At 35.4% G+C, this 17,678-nt stretch overlaps 1 long non-coding RNA gene across 1 annotated transcript in view; it reads left to right on the forward strand.

The window, feature by feature from the left end:
• The first annotated feature begins 2,080 nt into the window (after positions 1-2,080).
• The window catches only part of LOC134809581 (uncharacterized), a 100,307-nt gene continuing 84,709 nt past the window's right edge, over positions 2,081-17,678 (forward strand). The window contains exons 1-2 of the long non-coding RNA XR_010155672.1: positions 2,081-2,253; positions 3,745-3,792. This is a non-coding gene — a long non-coding RNA (uncharacterized LOC134809581). The remainder of the gene's footprint in view (positions 2,254-3,744; positions 3,793-17,678) is intronic.

Genomic DNA, 17,678 nt, shown 5'->3' on the forward strand with positions numbered 1-17,678 from the left:
TTTACCAGAATTTTCTTTTGGACAAAATTTTAAAAAGATCTTAGTCTGACCTTCTTGGGGCTGTGTCCTGTAATCTGAAACTCTACTTTCTCCTCACCATAAAAATTACTTGACTTTCAACTGGTTCTTGCCTTGGAAATTAACACATTTACATGATAATTGAAGGCTTTAAGATCCCTCCATGTAAACTCACAGAAATGAAGTACTTTCCCAGTCTCACCTTTTTCGTAGCTTATTATCTACTCCACCTATTATACTTTTGGAATAAGCCTAGGAGAAGAACCCTCTTCACAATACCTGCCTTTTTCTAAATGTGTAGTCAAGGGAAAATCCCTTGGATTACGGTTGAGGATGGGCAAGAGCACAATAAACTACCTTTAGTACTAACATGCCTACCATTTACATAATGCTGGGCATCCAGAGATCTGAAAAGTTAGGCAGTTTACATAGTAACTTTGGTTTTCATTATAATTTGCTCAATGATCTACATGGTATGTTCCACAGGTTGTCCCTCATTAACAATGCATAGATGGATAAGGTGTGCAAAATTGCAGCAAAGGCAGTGCTTTTGTTTTCACGAGTCCCTGCTCATGCATCTGTGATGCATTGCCTGGGATGAATGTGTCTCAGATTTATTCTGAAGCAACTTGTACCTTCAGCATCCCCTAGAAGTGACAGAAGGGGTTTAAATCTGTTAAGTGTGTAGTCCATTCCACACTGCCATAAAAGGCAATGCAGTTTGGGAATTTATTGTCCAACTAGTCCCCTAGCACTCTAGCATAATGGGGTGGTTCCCATCCTGTGGGCATCCCCAGGTGACCACTTTCTAGCTTGTCAAGTACAAGCATTAAATTGATTACTTAATATGTTGGCTTTATATGGTAAATACTTATGTTTCTAGACTTTATAATGAAACTGTAGGCAACATGTATAACTAATATACAAATGTATGCTTTGTCACATAAATTTATAACAATCTTACAAGATATCCTTATTATCAACATTTTGCAAATGAGAGAAACCAAAGCAGAGAGAGGTTATATAACTTATACAGGATCTCACAGTTAAGAAGTGATGGAGCCAGTTTCAACTCAGGAAAACTGAATTTTGAATCTATATTCTTTTTTTTTTTTTTTTTTTTTAGATAAAGTCTCCCTCTGTCACCCAGGCTGGAGTGCAATGGCCTGATCTCAGCTCACTGCAACCTCTGCCTCCCATGTTTAAGCGATTCTCCTGCCTCAGCCTCCTGAGTAGCTGGGATTACAGGCACACACCACCATGCCCAGCTAATTTTTTGTATTTTTAGTACAGATGAGGTTTCACCATGTTGACCAGGCTGGTCTCGAACTCCTGACCTCAGGAGATCCACCCTCCTTGGCCTCCCAAAGTGCTGGGATTACAGGCATGAGCCACCGTGCCCAGCCCGAATCTATATTCTTAACTCCTAAGTAATGGTTTTGGGTGATATAGTATAATACATGGCAATAATAAAACCATCTCCTTGTGCAAGTATCAATTCCTTGGAATGAAGTCATTATACGCAGAAAGTTGTATCTTTATTTGTAATGGGACCTAAGCCAGAGAATTTCATTTTGAGAGACACTATTTATCACCTCAGGCTAAGACTTAGCTGGATGCTTCTGCTAAATGTCAGTGATTCAATTCATATTCCAAAAGAGGTTTTATTCAGTCACTATATTGGATTTGTTTTCAAAGCCATACTTCTACTTGCAAGCTAAGTTTTTGTTTGGTTGGTTGGTTGGTCGATTGCTTACAAAGGGAACAACATAGAGAATATTTCAATGTTAAAATATTTTAGGACTAATCATAGAAATGTGATTTGAAAGGCTGAGATAAAACATCCAAAAGAAATACATCTTATTTATAGGTCTGAGCCCTTAAATTCTCACTGCGATTTGCAAAAGTTATTGAGCAAGGAGGTTTAAATAATTTTTAACTGTGTTTTTTAAAAAAAAGTCTGTGCTACTAGAAAGAAAAAGAAAACAACTGTTCTTGCTATCATACATTACATGGTTAAAGGGGCACCTCCCTTAACTGACTGGAGGAAGTTAGCTGTTGGTTTCAAAATCACTCTTTCCAGAAAAGTAGGGTGTGTGACTCAGATTTCCACCCGAAGGTGGTCCTTGAGAGAAGGTCTTAGATGTTTAGAAGAGGTTATGTTACATTCTTTGGTATCACTTATTATTTCCTTCAGGCAAACCACATGTCAGAGGACTTCAATCTGAAAATGACGTGAGTTACATGGGTTCCTTCCTCTTCTTTTTTTAAAGGTCTTCTTGTCTTTCTGTTTTCATGTGTGCTCTTCACTGGCAGCTTTCTATAAACAAATGCACTTATCAGAATAAAAGAGTCATTTCACTTCTCTAGGGAGAGATTTTTATATCCATCTTTTGAAGAGATGAGATGAAACGTAGTTTGAAATTGAATGTATACAAATTAGTGTATAGATCTCCACATTTTAAAAGACCCTGAGTGGTCAAAATGATGAAACAAATGAGAAAGAAAAATAAGAGGACAAGAACTAACATTAATTGGAAACCCAGTGTGTATCTCACAACCTTATAGGTATTTTGCACACAGCATTTAATTTGATCCTCCTATTAAGGATTAAATAGACATTTTATCTCCATGTTATTGATGAGGCAACTGAAGTGTGGACATATGAAAATAACTTCTACCAAATTATGCATGTTATATAAATAGATAGACCAGTAGAGGAACTAAAAACAAAAACTCAGGATCTGTGATTTCCATACTACTACTCCAGGAACACAGGCATAGCATTGAGTGCTAAAGAGTCTAAAAATGGCTGAGAAAATGGAAAACCTCCAAAGTCCTAGAATACTGATGTTTAAAAATCTTTATTTCTAAAAATAGTCTCAAAGTTTATGTTCCAATAAGAGTTTGGCATCTATAAAAGACAAATTTAGTTAGAAAAGTATGCCATTGACCCTCAAGGAGACGTTTTTCTCTAGAAGGATTTTGTGTTATGGTTCTCTAGAAGGACAGACCTAATAGAATATATGTATATATGAAATGGAGCTTATTAAGGAGAATTGACTCAGACAATCACAAGGTAAATGCCCATGATAGGCCATCTGCATGTTGAGGAGCAAGGAAGCCCAGTGGTGGATCAGTCCAAGTCCCCAAATCTCAAAAGCCAGGAAGCCGACAGTGCAGCCTTTAAGTCTCTGGTGAAAGGCCTGAGAGCCCCTGGCAAGCAACTGGTGTAAGTCCAAGAGTCCAAAAGCTGGAGAACTTGGAGTCTGATGTTCGAGGGCAGGAGGTATCCAGCACAGGAGAAAGATGAAGGCTGGACGACTCGGCAAGTCTGTTCTTCCATCTTCTCCTGTCTCCTTTATTCTGGCTGCACTGGCAGCTGATTAGATGGTGCCCACCCATACTGAGGGTGAGTGTGCCTCTCCCAGTCCACTGACACAAATGTTAATCTCCTTTGGCAACACCGTCACAGACACACCCAGGAACAGTTCTTTTCATCCTTCAATCTAATCAAGTTGACACTGAATATTAACCATCACAGATTTTATACATACTTAGGGTCAAGTGTTAAGCATTTTGTTTCAACTGTAAGATATATGCTTGGAAATTAGTTTGGCTGACACTGGAATTTAGGTATTATATTAAGCTCAGAGCCTTTTGGATTGTAACCCATTTGGCATTATATCATGTTTTATAATTATGTGTTTTTTTTCTCCTCCCCAGAACCACAGTTTCCTATTAGACAAGAAGTGACAGGTTACCGTAATCCAGGTAGGAGTTGCCTGTCAATATGATATTTTTTCAATAGCATTTACTGAAACATACAAGATTTAGGTGTGCCCTAATTGTTGTGGGATTTTCAAAATGTGTCATATTCTATGGGAATCAAGCCGTTTAATTCATTAATTCATTAAATTAATATTTATTTATTAAATGCTTAAGTGACCTAGAGTTGTAGAAGGCACTAAAGATATAATGGCAAACAAATGCAGTTTATTGGGGGAGACAGTAAATAATAAGCAATAATTGTAAAACTGCAATTGTTTTAAGTGCTAAAGTATATGGTACTCTGAGGTAGCATAATAGGAAAATTAATGCATGCAGGAAGATTGGGAAAGGGAAGTGATCTGAAGTCTGTAGGATGAATAGGAGTAAACTGGGACTAAAGGGGAGGAAAGAGGGTTCGGTCCTTTGAATATCCTGGCTGGGTGATGGTGATGCTGAGGGAAGAAGCCAAGGAGCACACTGAGCTGGGGTGTGGTAAACATGGGTAAACAAGGTCAGGCCAGGACTAGGGACGGGGAGGAGATTGTGAGATGTTAGGAGGAAAATTAAAGGATTTCAAAGCTGAGGGAGGATAGGGAATCAGAAAAGGACAGGAGTAACACAATCAGATTTGTGTGGAAAAGATTGCAAAGATTTTTCTAGGTGTAATGGGGCAAATGCATGAGCAGGGATAAGGATGGATGACAGTGGGTAGATCGCTTATGAGCCATTTACAGCAGTCCAGTCCTAGGGGTGCTTGTAACCTGTTTCAGGTGGTAGTGAGGATGGAGGTGTAGATAGGAGAACAGAGTGGAGAGATGTGTCTGAATTTTTTATGAACAGACATTGGTGATGAATTACATATGGAAAGATGGGAGGGGAAGAAGACTTGTTTAGGATGACTCTGGTTTCTTATTCTCTATGTTCCTCATTTTTTTTTTCAAAATGAACCAAACAAGGTTGAGAGTGAAGGAAGATGCTGGGTCCAGTTTTGTATATATTGGGATTAAGGTACCTTACAGATATCTAAATAATGATGTCCTATATACTTTGACATCAGTCCATGGTCCTTAAGCCTCATGCTGTAATCTATTTGTCTTCTAATTGTATTTTTATTTTATCAAATACATAAACATTCCTAATTAACTTAGCAAAATAATTACCTTCAGTTTGTGTGACTTAAACCTTATGCTTCCCAAGTGAAGGCATTGCTTCTTAAATGTTTCCCCCAAAACAATTTAACTTAAGGAAGTGAGCAAATTCTATTATTAAGAAATACAGATTGCAGATGATAGCTATAATGTAATCCAAGCAGATCAGAGGTCTCAAAGCCATGAAGCTTGGTTATATTAATAGGAAAGCAAACTGCATTTTCCCTTGTATTAGGATGAGTCTTTATTCTAATTAGGGAAAGTTATCTAAAATCCACATATTTGTTTCCTTTATCTATTTCTTCTATACAAACCTTCTGTGAAAAGCAACAAAGTGGCAGCACAATTCTCTAGCATTTTTACTCCTGTAGGTTTTGATTAACTGTAATTAAGTAAAGGCAATTATTCAAAGGGAAATAAATTTTCTCATTGTTAACTCTATTAAACAAGAAGTCATTTGCTGCTGAGTGTGGTGGATGTAAAGAGACTTAATTACCCCTTTTTCTTTTATCCTTTTATCCTAAAGGAATAAAAGAAGCTTCATATTATTTTCTGAGTCTTGACTCTAGTACACATCTGCCTCCCTTGAGCTGAAGGTTCACAATTTTTTGTTGTAATCCTTTGCGTCTGGAGATACGCCTGTGAACTAGGGGTACAATAATAGCCTGGGTTTTCTACCTGTGAGCCATGGTAGGCAGATCCAGAAATAAGAGCTAATAGTTTATCTGGAAAAACACCTTTGGGAAATTTCAGGTAATCACAAAGCACTGTGCAAAACAAAATTAATGCATATTTGGTTAGACTAATGCAGATGTATCTAACTGCATTTAGGCAATTCTGCAGATATTAAAATTATTTCACTTCCCAGAAGGAAAGTAAATTTAGGGATGGAGAGTATTTGGGTTGCAAATGGAAAAACTAGATAAAATCACTTTTTATAAAAAGGTTGAGAAAAAAGAATAAATAGGCTTCTATGTTCAGGAGGAAAGTTTGAGAAGTGGGGGAGACAAAGTTTGTGTTGCTGTGAGAGACTTCTTGTCAGATACCGTGCTTGAATTTCCTTGAAATCTGCACATGTAGTCAAATCTACTGTTCTTAATAATGTATACAAATACATCCAGCATTTACAAGATACATCATTAAGAATGCAGTAAATAAATGCAACACTTTCAGCCTCAATATGATATAGGGTCAAGAAGATAAGGGAAGACTATAGAATTGAGTTGAAACATGAAAGACGGATAAACCTTCTAAGAAAGCACCTTAAAACTGGCTGCACAGTGGAGTTATTTAACTGATTAAAAAATCCAATGACTGCAAAGGGTCCCATTTCCAGAAATAATGGTTTGATTAATTCGGGATGGAACCTGAGAATCAGTATTTTTTAAAGGTCCCAGATGATTCTAATGTGTAGTCTAGCTTGAGCATCACTTATTTCAGAGATGGTTATGACTAACTATAAACTATTGGTAAAACAAATCAAACATACTTTGTATGTGTATTAAGTGTATTGCTAAAGCTTTCTGGATGTAGAAGGGCTACACAGACATTTTATTCTCATGAATGAAAATGGCTAGCATGTTTGAAAATGAATTAGACAAAGAGGTATTATTTTGTTTTTAATTTCTACTATATAGTAGTCTTAAAAATTAAACCTGTGATGTTAGTATTTGTAGTATTTGTATTTTAGAAATAAAAGGTGAAATATAGAGTACAGAGATAAGACAAAGAACCTACCTAATTTCCAGAGTTACAAACCTATAACTTGGTGCAAAAGTAATTGCGGTCTTTGCCATTGAAAGTAATTGCAATACTGTAATCACTTTTGCACCAGCCTAATAGAAGATGGTTTGGGATTCAAACCCTATCTCCCTGATGCTTACGGACAGTCTTTCAGGGTTTCCTATAGGGTTATGCTCCTGCCCCTGGCAGGTGCTCATTGGCTTACTATCCTTTTCTCAAAATAACAGTATTTTTCTAGAGAGAAAAGAAATAAAAGTCAAGAGAAAAATGGAAAGAGTAACAAGCTTGGGAAGAATGTTAATACTATTATATTTGTACGTTATATGTTTCACATTTCCGCAGCATATTTTCTTCATTGTTGCTAAGGGAAAGAGAGCAACTGCAATCTTCTATGATGCCAGGAATAGGCTTCATAGATGAAAAACATGTTTATGAGAAACTTTAAGATAAACCGAATTTAAGGCCTCTTCCATGTGAGTTCTCTTACTTAACATCTTAGCTCCTCAACTTAAATAGAAGGCACATAAATTACTGATGTTCCCACACACTGACTAAAAGCTGGATAGGATTTGGGTTTGAGTATCCGAAGAATTGAGTTTCCTTCTGCCTCGCAATCTGAATCCAGTTCATTCAAACCATTCTTTACAAGAATGAGTTTCTTATTCTTACAAAAATATTTGCAATGAAAATTAATTAGTTTACAACCATATTTAAAACCTTGAAAAATACTGTTTTTGCATGATATCATTATTAATTATTGTATTGCAGCACCCAGCGTGATACCATGCTTATGCAGGTACTTTACAAATATTACTTGATGGTTTGATGATTTTGTATGATTAAAAAACACACAAAAAGTTGGCTTTCATTACATGGAATTTAAGGACATATAAGAGTTTGCAAGTAAAAGGTATATATTCTTGCCATTTTTAATTGCTTAACTTTTATAAAACATAGTTTATGGTCTTTTCTAAGCTTTTTAATACTATGCAGAATCGACAGACAAGCTTAAATTATAGTCATATTCAATTACGAGCAGAATATACAATAAGAATACTCATAACATCATAATTGCTAAAACTTATCGATAACATAGTATGTTAGTCGCTATACTAATTGCATAGATTCTCTTAAATGCTACAACTACGAATGAGTAGGTAGTAGTATGATTTATACTTTCCCAATGCGGAAAAGGAAGCTTAAAGGCATATTTAAGGTCACACATCTAATTAAGTAGCAGAGCTTGAACTCAAACTCAAAGTTAATCTAGGGGGGTTGAATTTAAGGGAGTTATCATTAAATACATCAATACAAAAAAAATTCCAATATTCTCTCTCTAAGGTTGCATAACTCCCTGTGGCTTCCATAGGCTATTTGGAAACAAATGTGAATATACATGGTTTCTTTCTGTCTATTCTTTGGCTAATTAAAGGTTTCAGTAGTTCTTATCTGCTTATACAAAAGGCAGACAGATACAATTACAAGGGTGGTTTGAAATAAGTCCAGAATCTTCCTACCCACTGACCATGCAGAATCCAAACCCTTAATATGCATAATGAAGGCATTACTTCACTTTACTTTGTAATTTCTCCTAAAACACACACAAACCATTAGCTCATTCAAAATGGCTTGGATTGAAATAGCTGATTTAAACTGATGTTTAAATCTTAGAACGAAGCCAGGCTGCTATCTGTGTAAGAGGCTGCACTGCCTTATTACTGTTTTATTTTGATTATATCAGCAAGTGAGAATCAATAGGTCAGACAGGACCTGTGAATTGATGTTTATTCATATGCATGCTTTCCAGCTGAATGTGATTAGAAATGATAGTGTCATTATGTAAGTGCTAATAGTACCTAAAATGTTTGAATGCTCACTACGTACTGAGCACTAGTGTACATGCTCTACATGGATTATTTCAAAACAACCCTATGGGCAGGGACGGTTATTGACCCCATTTTACAGGTGAGGTTAATATCACTTTGCCCAAGGGTCGGCACCTAGCAATTGGCAGTGCCATGCAGGCATTTTTACTTCAGAGTTAGCTCTAAACATCTAAATAGTCTTGGCATGAAATTCTATTATTATTGGAGGTCAAAGGGCATGACTACATTGTAAGCAGTACAATGGAATTGTTTTGGAACCTGAAGTCTCAGCTTCAATTTCTAGTGCACCAGTTATCAATCGGTGTCCTTGGGCTAATTACCTCATTTGCTAGCGGAAGATAATAGCATTACCTACCTCACAGGTTGGTATGAGGTGGATAAATGAATTCATATGAAACATTTTAGCATAATGACTAAAAAATAATAAGTACTCAGTTATTATTATGTGAGTTACCTAACTGGCTCCATGAGTTGATTCAGGCTCTAAAAATAGGCAACAGATGCATTAGGCAGCTTTGATTGCTTTCTGTAACTTGACATAGCAGCTTTACGTTACTCAACGATTTAGTACAATTTAACATTTGTAGAGCTCCTTTCTCACAAAGATAATTGATCTCACCAATCATCAGCCAACTTGTGAACTGGCTCAGAATGAGAAAACCCATAAATTTCAGATGCGGAAACAGGCAAGCAGTGAAAATTCTTGCCTCAGGACACACTTGAATTCAAGGAGATTTGAGGATTAGCATCAAGGCGTGTTATCTAACCAGAGAAAACACAACTCTTCTGAAAGTTCCTGATAGCCTGAGGACTCAAGGAATCAGACACCCAATGACTCCAGAGAGAAGGAAATGACACCTGAGAAAGAAAATGACACCTGAGAAAGAAAATCTGGCCAGTCTTAGATCTTGACACAGACTCTTGTTTGATGCTGGATATGTTCCAACTACATTAAAGTTCTCTACACTAGACTTGCTCAATTGTCTTGGCAGACTCTGCCATAGATGAGACATCAAGTAATCCATGCTGAGTAGAGAGAAGAAAAACAGTAACTGTAACAGACTAGGTTTCATTAACCCAAGGGTTCTAAGAAAAAAAAAAAAAGTTGTAGAAAGCTTCCTTTTTCTGGCAATCTAACAAATTTTAGAAGAGAACTTTTTTATTAACTTATTTTTTGCCAAGTGCATTATAATATGTAAGCTGACAGCTATATTTTTATAAAAATAAATTCGTATGTGCATTTTTATGGTACATGGGATTCAATGGCAAGATGCTTCGTTAGGTTACTAATCTTATCCATCTCACTGGGTCTAGCCTCCCTCCCATCTCCCACCTCCCCTAGATCTATACGCACCTCCTTCTTTACTCCCCCAACTAAAAACACTTGTTAATATCACTTCATTGGGAACTGAAACAATGAGCTCAGTTTCATGAGTTAGCTGAGATAAATGTGGTGGGAAAATTTTTCTTTTTAAGTAATTTAAAGATATAGATACATTCACGTATATATTCTTTGATTTATTTTGAAAGAAGTTAGAAAATAGGAGATCATCAAATATATAAACTTAATAGTTCTGTTTTCACTTAAAAAGTTAAAAAAAAAAGAAAAAGCCATTTTGTAGTAATCAAGACATTTTTGAGGATAGGACTTGGGCAGAGAGAGTACAGTGGTATTCTATTATCTGTGGTTTCTCTTTCTGTAGTTTTGGTTACCCATGGTTAGTTGCGGGTTTAAAAGTAGGTGAGTATATTACAAAAAGATATTTTCAGAAAGAGTGAGAGAAACCACATTCACATCACCCTTATTGCAGTATATTAATTGTTCTATTTTATGATTAGCTATTGTTATTCATCTCTGTGTCTAATTTATAAGTGAAACTTTATCATAGGTATATATGGGTAGGAAAACACATAGTACATACAGGGTTTAGTACTAACCATGGGTTTAGGCTCTCAGAACCCATCCTCCACATAGGGGGATTACTGCATGCTACATGCTTGGATGGGATTTCCTATCTCATTTTCTAGTTTAACTCTAACCTTTCTGTCTCATTAGGGTGGAATGTTCTTCTCTAAAACACATGAAGTAAATGAATGCTTGGTAAAGATGTTCATGTTTAATTATAACTGGAAGTCAGACCTGTCTTAGGCAACATAATGATCAAGGTGAAGTTCATCCCTGCTGGCTTCCCATCTACTTCTGCCAGAGCCACTTCTTCCTTCTGACCCTCCCTTTGTCTTCCTGCCATCCCTGATTCTTTTCAAGGGGATAAAGTGTCGGGCAAAGCAAGCTTAAGGGTTTTGCCTTTCAAAGGAGATTTCTTCAAATTTAGAAAATGAAAACATTTTTCAAGAGGGGACCACTAAACCATGAAACTATATAGCTTGGGCATCAGCAATTTAAGTTTGAAATAAAACAGTGTTTAAATTTCAGTTTTGACACTTCTGGGTTTTATAACCATGGGTAAATGACTTCAATCTCTTTTGAATTCTTTGTCTGAAAAGAAATGGGAATAGCAATAGTAGCTATCTCTGTTGAGAGTTGAGAATACAGGGAAACTAGGTATGATGCCTATTTAACTCATAACAAAACGTCAATAGTCAGTAAGGCTGATAATTTGCAGAAAGAGTATCTGACTTGTACCCCTTTAAATAATAACACTTGGGACCACAAAAGTCACTTGCTGGTGAGACTGCCCACCATACCAGTTATAGATTGTCATAACTTCAAGGAATCTTAGAGGTCAGCCACTTCAAGGTACTTAGAAAAAGGTACCTGGCTTATCAGCCAGATAAACCAATTTTTCCACGGCCACATAGGAGTTGAGAGATTGAGTCATGTCTCTAACAGGAACTTCTTACTGCAGTTCTAATTTTTTTCACTTGTAGTTCTAATTCTGTTCACTTCACTGAGAATTCTTGAGTGTATAGGGAGCTGATGATGACAACTTTCATTTTGAAGTAAAGTATTCGTAATCCTTAAAATGTGTATTTTGCTTAAGATTTAATGTTAAGACTCAAATTCTCCATTTCATTTAAACATTTATTGGTTTGGTGTTCACTGAGCATCATTTTTGTTAATTTCAAAATATTATCATTCATGAGAAACAAAATAAGTTTATGAAATTACTCCCTTTTCTAAACCTAAATTTTGTTGAAGAGCAGAGATGAGGTCCAATTCTACAGACACAGACCCATACACACACCCTCCAACCCCCTACACACAATGTAACACATGAATATTCCAACTCTAGAAAGCATGCTGTTGCAAGTTGCTATTTGAGTTCAGGAAAGAAAGAAATTAATATATGTTTTTGTAGTTATTGTTTTCATGCATTCTGAAGCACATTTTGAAGTCCAAATAAAAGATATCTGTTGAGTGGATCCAACCTTTAGAAAATAGGTTCGCAAACTTTTTCTATAAAGGGGCAGTTATAAATATTTTAGGCTTTGTATAAGTCAAGAGACAAAATTTTAAAAATCATCTAGGTACTTACATAATTGGAGAAAATCAATTTTTATTATTTTTATTGGCAAAATTTAAAATATAATAAGGACACCATATTTTTGAAATACATTTTTATTACTGAGAAAAAAATGAATTATTTTATGAAGGATAACATTTTTTGTAACTGAGATTCAAAATAATATTTCTTATCCCCAAATTGATTGTGAGCATTTATCTATTAAAAACCATTCTCAGCTCACAGACCCTTCAAAAACAGCCTGGAGAAGAATGATAAAGCGATGAACCAAAGTTAGTTCACCAAGGGAAATGAATGTTATCAAGAAGATCAATGATTGACTCTGGAAAAAAATTCAGAAAAAGAAAATTTTTACAAAAAGAGAGGGCAAAGAAGACACAGAATTAACATATAATAAGATAGCTTCAATAAATTGCACACAAGAAATTCAAGGACTAAATTGCACTAAGTCACAGACTACAACATAATTTCTGAATCTTGCCTTTTATTATAGTTCCTTTCTTTTTAGAATATATATCCTTTATCACATTCAAATATTTTCCTTCAATCCAGGATTAAGAGTGATAAAGTTTCTGGAAGTGAATGTTGCAGAATCAAGCTGGAAAAAGAATGTCATCTTAGTTAATATTTGGGGCAGAGTGAATTATAAGAAAATACTACTGTCTTTGAACTTTATATGGAAGCTTGTGTGTGGAGAGGATGAAAATACGTAATTCCAAATTATGCCTGTTTGGCATAAGGATTATTTTGAGCTGAAGACAATTGAGAGAAAGAAGTTCTCTGCTCTTCTCCTATTTGTCTACCAGCAAAGCACAAATTCCCATTGTGATGGTGTCCCTTCTCCTTCCCCTGACCAGAAAAAGGAGAAAAACCGTTCTTACCACTGAGATTAGTCTGTGTAAACAAACCTTACTAAATAACTCCTATATACCATTAGTTTCCCTCGTGTATTTTCCTTCCCATGGTTTATCACCCTTGGAAGCCTAAAACCATCTTAAAAAAAAATCTGGTCACTTCTCTACACTCACCACCCTTTGTTAAAGATATAACTCTTCAAGTCTAATTGCTTCTTCAGGCTTTCACTTCTTTTCTCTGGAACTACATTGCATATGAAATTTAAAATAAAATGTCTATGACTCTTCTCCTGTTAATCTGTATTTTGCCAGTTTAATTCACAAGTTCCAGTTACTAAACCTAAGAAATTAGAGGGAAAACTTTTGCTCTCCTATATGTCCTTGCAAGTAATAAACAAAATATAGCAGATTCAAATATAATATCTATAGAAACCTCTTTCACTATTGTAATTTGAGGACTGAGGGTAAGGGGCAATTGTTGCATGATTCAGGCCAAATCTTCAAGAGGTAACCACAGAACACCACAATTTTGCCATTTATTGAAAATTCTAGTCTCTTGGTTGTCTGCACTTTCCTTTCTTAGCTTTATTTTCTATATACTATTTTTTTGTTAATGTGAGCAACAAACATTTTTTATTTCCCCAACGCTGTAATTTTAAGAAAACTCTTTCTAACAAAAGCCTCATTAAGATAGGATGCCTCCAAACATCTACACATCATATTTTTCTTTCGGTAAAAATGTGTTGTGATGTGAACAGGACTTGAATTTTATTGCCAAGTAAAGCTGGCTGTGAATCCAGGATCCATCATGAATCCGTTGAGTGACTTTGGACAAATTTTCCAATGCTTTTCCAATCTGAAAAAGAAAAGAATATCTGATGTAAAGTCTTAATTCCCTAGGTTATTATAATTAAATAAGATAATGTGCATAATAAATGACATGTACATTTGTATATATACACACACGTATATAATAAATTTGTAAGGCAATTTTGAAAATGAGACTATGCCTTTTTATCTTTTAAAATGCATATAATGTGATATAAATTATAATATTTAAAAATAGATATATTCAGAAATCAAATACTAAAAATGAAGTTGTCCTGATAGAGGACTATATCAGGCATTTGCCCAAGGATATTCTAAGAATTTATTTGTCCATTTACTCTATTACATTGGAAATGCTACAAGTCTAAGAACCTCTGCTTCAACCAGATTTTTTCCTCTTGAAAGGAAAACTGGTGATCTCAGGTGGCATGTATAAAGTTTTATATTAAAAGGAAATGTCATATATTCTCACTAGCTCTACTATTCCATTACACAATATCATTATAGAATTGCTATCTTAGTCCAATTTGGCTGCCATAAAAATACCATAATTGGGAAACTTATAAATCACAGAAATGTATTTCTCTCAGTTCTGGAGACTTGGAAGTTTAAGATCAAGGCATAGGCAGATTCAGTGTCTGATGAGGGCCCTCTTTATGGTTCACAGATGATACCCTCTCACTATATCCTCACCTGGTAGAAGGGACAAAAGGTCTCTCCAGGGCATCTTTTATAACGGCACTGACCCCATTCCTGAGTGTTCTGCCTTCATGATATAATGGCCTCTCAAAGGCCCCACCTCCTAAAACCATCACATTGATTATTCGTTTTCAACATATAAATTTTGGGACAGCATAGACATTCAGACCATAGCATTTAGTGAAAAAGGGAGAACAGTCACCCAGATGGTCATTCTTAACAGACCACCATTCTAATTTTTTATGTGGGTGCTGGTTTAAAAGGGAATGGGTATATAGGAAACTCCATAGTAAATTTGAATATGCAATTCTGGTTTCCATTTTTTTTTTTATTTCACAGCTGGTGCTGGCCTTGCATAATCTTTATTGCTAAATAATTACTTTGCAAATTGAAAATAACATTGACCACCTCCTAACGCCTTCAGAAATTTTTTGGATTATAGATATGGTGATAAAGATCAGAGATATTATATAAATTCTAAGTATCAACATTATAAAAGACGAAATTTTATTCTCTCCTTTCAACCAGCTATTTTCTGCACTTTAAAAAATAGGTATATTTACATTGCTAACTACCAAGTAAACTCCTTTCCAATTCAGCATTTCTCGTTTCTTACTATTTCTTTGTTGGGTGTCTGTTCTTATTTCAATAAAACAATTAAACAAAGTTCCATTCCCTCTAGGCACTGATAAGATTTTGCCCAATTACTGAGATATTTCTCTTTAAAACCTTAAATTCACTTACGTGGAGTGATTATTTTATGAGCTCTATTAAATCTAAAAAGACATCCTCATCCTAAGTGTCTAGTAGTATTAGCAAGGGTTGGCAAACTATTCAGGAGATAATTGACTCTACGGTTTATTCTGTCCCAACAAATATAGGTACACAACAAATGTGTGACAGTTTATTCTGTCGTAACAATGTAGGTATGCATTGAGGGTGTAGGCTTGGTTGTGGCGGGAGTGAGGGATCTCTGTGCATTTCCTGGTTCCTTGAAAATAACTTGAAGTCATTAAGACAATATAAGAGGTACAACAGAGAGAAAAGTGTATTTCCTTTTTGATGCAGGGCTATGCATCTTAGAGCTCTTTGTACCCTGTGCTTTTGTTCCAATTTCCCCTTCTGTCCAAAATGCTCTCAGCTCATTTCCCCTCTTAGCCAAGATTGCTTGACTAGAGCTAATAAAAGGGAAATCAGGAAAAACTGTAGAAAGCTTTCTCAGTCTTCTTCTACCTCCACCCCTAATTTTTGCTTCTGTCCTTCATGATTCTCTATCATGACAAGTATCTGTGCAATTGCATAATGACTGCTTCATGTGAGTCCATAAAATCAGACATTGCTTTATTCAACACATCGTTATTAAGTGCCTGCTCTGTGAAGTAATCAGCAAAATCTGGACTTTCCAACGATATTAACCATGTGTTTTCATAGGCACAAAAGACTACTGACCACTGTAAATGAGACCAGCACCTAGGGTTGATGTCCAGTGGTTAGGATTGGCTGACAGTGTGGGGCCATCAACAATTTTTTGCCCCATCACCTCATGCATTCAGAATGGTTTGTTGACCACAGAGAAGTATCTGTTAAACTTTTCTCCCCATTGTGCAAAACTTAGTGACCCATACAAATATCAAATCATCAATGCTTGATTATAGGATCTAATCAATTGATACAACTAGCCCAGATACCTTTATATATTATATGTTAATCTCTCTAATAATCTGAAGCACTCATCTTCCATTTAGACTGATTTATCTCCCATTCTCTTTTTCCTCTGCCTCTTCTCCTTATTAAATATATTTACATGAAAATAGAGTTTGGATCCCTTGTGATCTTAGCTTTGCTTTTGACAGAATTACTCTCTTGTGAAACAATAATACTCTCTTAATGAGTTGATATGATGTCAAAGACATTATCTAAAACAATTGAAATTCAACAAATGGAAAAATATTGATTTGAGGAAGTGCTCTGGAGAATTCCAGATGCTGGGTTCATAAATTGAGAAGTCATTTTATCTTTTCAAAAAATTCAATGCACTTGCTTTTCCATGTTATGCTATTTAGACTAAGGTAGTAGCAGCAAAACTTAAAAATCAAATGCTAAAATAAATATAGAATTGCTTAAGCACTGATTTCAAGCATGTCACACACTTCTTTGCACTTCAGAGGCTGAGCTTAGCAAAATAATTGTGGTATGCATTACATTCTGTTATCATAATTTTACTCAGTTATTTTCATGGGGAAAATGGGAATTACTAAAAATCTACTTTGATGACTAATGTGCAGGCTTCCCCTGAATTATCACTCTTAAGCACATTTTCTTAGAAGCACATATTCCCCAACTATTGTAACATGAAAGGTAGACATTTAATAGAAAAACAAGACAGGAAAAGAAATAATGCTTTATTTTATTTATTCCAGTGGAACAGGGTGCCATTTAAATATACGAATGTAAAGCATCTCTTCAGAGCCTGCTATTGGTAATTGTTTCTGTCTTTAAGTGATGGGCTATTTAAAGTGCAACAGTCATGCACTCACCAGTCTAACTTATATTGCAAGATATTATAAATATATTAGTCTCATAGAATACAAAATTTACAATCAAAACCCCTTGAGGTTTTAGTGAAGAAAGAGAGAGAGGGGATGGTGACAACAGCCCAAGGTAAGGGTGCAAAATTACCTCCTGCAGTTGCTCTAATGGATTCAAGGCAGTAATTATGTAAAAGAGGGTGGGAAATACATTTGCTAATAGTGTAGTGGAAACAGAGCCCCTACATCTACAATCTCAATTACAAGGACAGGCACAGAAGTAGACAAGGACCTAAGAAATCAGTCTGAAAGATACTAAAATTTCCCTTTGATATAGGTACCCCAGAAATCCCTTGGCAGTGTTGGTGGGGGTGAGTAACAACAACAACAAAACCGAAATTTGTAGATATTCTCAATACGGAAAAAGCAACTAGGAGGTTTTAGGTTGATGTTAGAAGCTTCTGAAACTGTAAATACTCCGAAACTATCTTTTGTTTTATGTTTTTATAGGTTGAAATAAACACAAAGTAATAAAGAAGTAAAGACATCAAGCTAATTAAGAAAAGCAGAAATAGTTGCTTTGTTGCTACTTTTTTTTCTTTTCTTTTCTTTTCTTTTTTTTTTTTTTTTGGTTTATAAGGCATAGACACTCATTCCTCATTTATAACAGGAAACATGATTTTATGGCAAAACCCACCAAGAACTGAGGAAACATAGA

The sequence above is a fragment of the Pan troglodytes genome, chromosome 2 (genome assembly GCF_028858775.2).
Source record: "Pan troglodytes isolate AG18354 chromosome 2, NHGRI_mPanTro3-v2.0_pri, whole genome shotgun sequence".
NCBI lineage: Eukaryota > Metazoa > Chordata > Mammalia > Primates > Hominidae > Pan > Pan troglodytes.